A 5,000-nucleotide genomic window follows, 5' to 3' on the forward strand; every position below is an offset into this window, starting at 1 on the left:
TTAGATATCGAAAAGGGACTTGGTGATACAATCACCAAGGACAACAATGAGAATGAATTGGTACAATATTCCATCATCTCATTGAAGGTCTAAAAGATCAGTACATCATTATGGAAAATCCACTAGACTTTGGGTATGCTTCACAGCATAGAAATTACCACCATAAAACGGTGTTGCTTCCAAAGGCTAGAAATGACTAGAAGAATCTAAGATTCTTGGATTACAAAGTCATGGATGAGTACAACTCAGTCTTGTTTAAGACAGTCTCGGTGCTGAGACTTTGTGGTGAAATAGTAACCAAGAAAGAGTTACTAGAGAAGACCTATTCCACATTCCATGTGTTAAATGTCATACTGCAACAACAGTATAGAATAAAAGGCTTCACCACTTATACTGACCTAATCGCATGACTGCTTCTGGCAGAGACCAAATTTCGATACGACTAGTCTTATTGCTTTATGATTGCAATTATGTTTTAACCTAAGGATCATTCACGATTTTATATATAATGGAATTGGTTTTTAAGTTTATTGAATCTTGCCTGATCTTACTTGAACATATGGATGTTTTAAAGTATTGCCTAAAGGGCATAAAACCAATAAAACCATGAATGGTATAGCAAGCATAGAAAAGAAACTATGGCTAAGGCATTTGCCTATAAGGCATTATATACACCCAAAGAAAACGTGGTCCATTGAGTTATAATGAATGGTTTCCAAATAAGAAACAATGGACAAACTAGAAGGAAGCAAGTTCCTTCAGATTTTGAAAGAAAAATCGCCTAAGACCTTGAAAGAAAGTGATCGAAAACTATACCAATGATCCCTACTGATTTAAAACTATGCTACAAAGATCAGTATGATAAGAGGCAAGAGAGGTGGTGACTATAAAGACATAGCCCACGAAATTATACACTATATGGCAAGATAGGATTAGCCATCCTAAAGCTTAAACTTGATGCAAAGAAATTGAAAAGGCACAAAGTTATCCCGTAAAGATCTCACGTTGTGAAACATGTACACATAGGGAAACTTATTAGGCTTAATAATCCCAAAGCACCACGACCTTATAGTATGGTCATGAGGGGGAGAGAGGATAAACCCATGATCAATACTACAAGTTCGTGTACTATGGTCTAAAGACCAATGTTATATGGCTTGGCCATTACTCGGCCATAAAGAGCCATTACCCGGCCAAAGAGAGGCCATGATACAAACGGCCAAACCAAAAAGGCTATCACCTATAAACAGCTTGGCCACGACCTGGCCATGACTTGGCCGTGACTTGACCTCATAGTGCAGCCTTGGCAGCACACAGTCCATGACTCGGCCAAAGAGGCCGAAGAGACCATGAGAGACAACGGCCTGGCCGCAAAGGCCATAACCGGCCGGTTCGGCCATTACCTATAAAAGATTCGGCCATTACCTATATGCTTGGGGACATAATGAATTTACATGTATAGAATGATAAATAAGATCATATGCATCAGGCCATATAAGTGAGCATAGATATTCCCATCTAAAGAATGAATACGGGTCATTAAAACCAGACATACCATCTTAAGAGACTTTGAAATAAACCACCACATACATATATGTGCCGTCTAAGATGGAACCTCAGAAGAGGATTGGGAATATATGTTGGATAGGAGTATTACTTTCTCCCACGAATTCAAAGAAAGCTTGAGCCAAAACATGGGTGATTAAAATAGTGGCCAGGTACGGATTGCATGATCAAATGAATCCGACTATCCAAACATTAAAGGAGAAAGATTATAAGCTGGATAAAGAAAGAGTAAAGGAATGATAAGAATGGTTTTAACCATCATTGTCTTGGCAAGATCCTCGGACCAGAGAATATGATATAAGACGTCCAAAAGAAAGATGATATAAAGACAGCTAATTGATAAGCTAATCGAGATGCCAGACACTGACCCGAAAAGAATGAATATGTCATAACCAGCTTAGCACCAAATGAAACGTCCTAGAAGAGACATAATCAAGTTGCTATAGAGTCTATACAAGATAGACTAAGTGTTCCATAAGAGAAAGGAAACTCGGATAGAAAGAAAAGGTGCATAGAATGATAAGATCCGAAGTTATAAGAGAAACCATACAGACATTGAGAAAAGGCTGCGCAGCTACACATCTAAGGTACCAAACTATGTAGTCTTGGGACGCCAAGCTACTAAGTAACAAAGGTCCTGGATAATGAAATCTCAAAGTGATCAGATCATGTCTGGAACATAATGGAACCACATAAATGTGTCGACACCCACACACATGAATGTTATATAAAGTTGCATAAAGAGAATAGCACTTGAACATAAAGAGATAAGCGAGGATCAGAGAACCCACGAATGAGTACTCATCATACAATCATAGAATCATAAACATTATAAAGAATAGAAAGATAGACGTGGAGGTTCAAAGTATCTAAAGAGAGATGAGCGTATTGGCCATGTACATATACAGAAACGCCATCCGATAAACCAGTGAAATAGATGAATCTTGTGAGATAAAAGAAACCGTGAGAGAAGACACATAATCACGTGACCTAGAGTGTCCATGTCTTCATATTGACAGCATTAGATCATAGCTTGCACAAGGTACTCACAAAGATCAAAGGAACAGATTATAAGGAGATGAACTCCTATGTGGTGATTGCTGCTACAGATTTTCGATATTAAACCAAGTCTGGTCATAAGAAAGAAATAGATACAATACTGATGTAGTAAGCAGCATATGGATCACTGGATAAGATAAGATAAAATGAAAGAACAGCTTCGTTCCTAAGTTGATTCATGGACTGAAAAGCAGCTGCATATAGTAAAGGAAATTGATCACACATGATCATTGATCTTGGAGTTGTATAAAAGACAATCCAATAAACAGTCCATATACGTAAGAGGTTTTATAAGAAATTCCTTGTGCTTATACTAAACCTAAAGGAGGTTAGTAAATATAGAATGAAATCTATGTGGGTGACTGGCTAAAACGTCCAGCACACCAGCTGAGAGCATCCGGCTCTCTGGCCAAAAGCGTCCAGCCCTCAGGCTAAAGACGTCCGGCCTATCAGCTCAAAGAGCGTCCAGTTCTTCTAGACACGCCCAGCTTTTAGACCTAAGAAGCGTCTGAACCTTCTTGGTCACGGGCTAATAGATACTAAAGATCAACCATCAGGTTGCAATCCGACATCAGATCCCTTAAGGATCCAGCATAGCAGAATGGTCTGCTGCTGTATGAACTCCATAAAGCTTTGTCATAAGATTAAAAGGAGACATCTAATCTGTCGGATACCAAAGAAGAATTATAGCCCATAAAGCTTATGAGATCTATGACCTAAGGTCATGAGGCGTCATTAAGATATGAACGCAAAGAACAAGACATTACTTAAGGCAAAGAAATCGATGTCCACATGTGAGATACATGAGAGTGTGTTCGGCCTAAGAGCCATGATAAGAGATTATAAAACCTCAAAGCAATAATCATTGAACACTCATAAATAAGTGGACAAGTATGGACGTGGTCTATGAACTAGACATGGATCGACCAGATTGAATCATGGTCGAATGATAACTGTCCATAAGTACTTGATCTGTCTGACCTAAGTAAAGAGTTTGAAAGTAGACAAACACGTCTAGACCATGGACAGATACAAACACGTTTTGTAAAGACCAACAAGTGATCCCGAGGACAATGTGATTCACATTCCTTAGCACACATGCTTTAAACGGGACACTCAATGTCAAAGGACATAAGAAACACCCTAAGAGGTCTAAGTGGTCTTAAGTACGGTGCAGTACAGAAACTGACCGATTACTCCCATTCTATACCTACAGGATAGATCACGCATTAGATGCGTAGTATGTAGAACCTACACCGAGGTTCACATCAGGGGGAGTAGTGCGTGTTGTACTCTTTTTCCTTCATCATGGTTTTGTCCCACTGGGTTTTCCTGATAAGGTTTTAATGAGGCAACATTAAAGCGTACTACAAATCCTGTATGGTTATGGCATCCAAGGGGGAGTGTTATAAAACATGTGTGGATTGCCATTAACCAAGACAAGAAGAGAAGAAGGCCCAACGGCCATGACCAGGCCCGACCGCGGCCGTGTCCAAGAGGAGAGAGAGAGAGCCGACTTCAGGAAAGAGAGAGGCGGCCACAAGCTTAGGAGAAAAGGAAAACCTATTTCCTTTTCCATATAGATGTTATCTTTCCTTTTATGTATTTAGTAGATTTCCTATTTCATGTAGGATTAGGATAAGTACTCTTTCCATTTATCTCTATCTTGTAATCCTTATATAAGGAACCCCCTTTATGATTAATAATACACACACAAAATATTCAGTCTCAAACCCTTCTTTTACAACAGTATATAAGAAGATCCCGTCAGAGGTTCGAGATTTTTACTTGGTGAAATTCACTCTCAACCTAATATTTCAGATTGGCCGATGAAATGCAGCCCGCATGTGCACAAGTCTCGGCCAAAAGCATCCTGACGGGAGCATCAAAACCCAAAAGAGTTAATTCATCCCTTCAGTACGCTTGCTTAACACTTGGTTGGATGATGGAAAGTCGAGCCAGCATAAGTACTACTTGGACCAATCAGACTGACTTGGACAGTCCAGTCCATCAAAACTCGAGCTTATGTCCAGATCAGTACACGGATCAGTCCACGGGAAGGGCCAGCATGCTGATATGTGTACTGACATGGTGCATCAGTTGTCCAAAATCAGTACACGGACAGTCCACGGGAAGGGCCAGCATGCTGATATGTATGGTCAGCATGCTGATATGAGTTCAGTACACGGATCAGTCCACGGGAAGGGCCAGCGTGCTGATATGTGTACTGACATGGTGCATCAGTTGTCCAAAATCAGTACACGGACAGTCCACGGGAAGGGCCAGCATGCTGATATGTGTGGTCAGCATGCTGATATGAGTTCAGTACACGGACAGTCCACGGGAAGGGCCAGCGTGCTGATATGTGTGGTCAG

Source organism: Brassica napus, unplaced genomic scaffold, assembly GCF_020379485.1.
Source record: "Brassica napus cultivar Da-Ae unplaced genomic scaffold, Da-Ae ScsIHWf_767;HRSCAF=1106, whole genome shotgun sequence".
In the NCBI taxonomy this organism is placed as follows: domain Eukaryota; kingdom Viridiplantae; phylum Streptophyta; class Magnoliopsida; order Brassicales; family Brassicaceae; genus Brassica; species Brassica napus.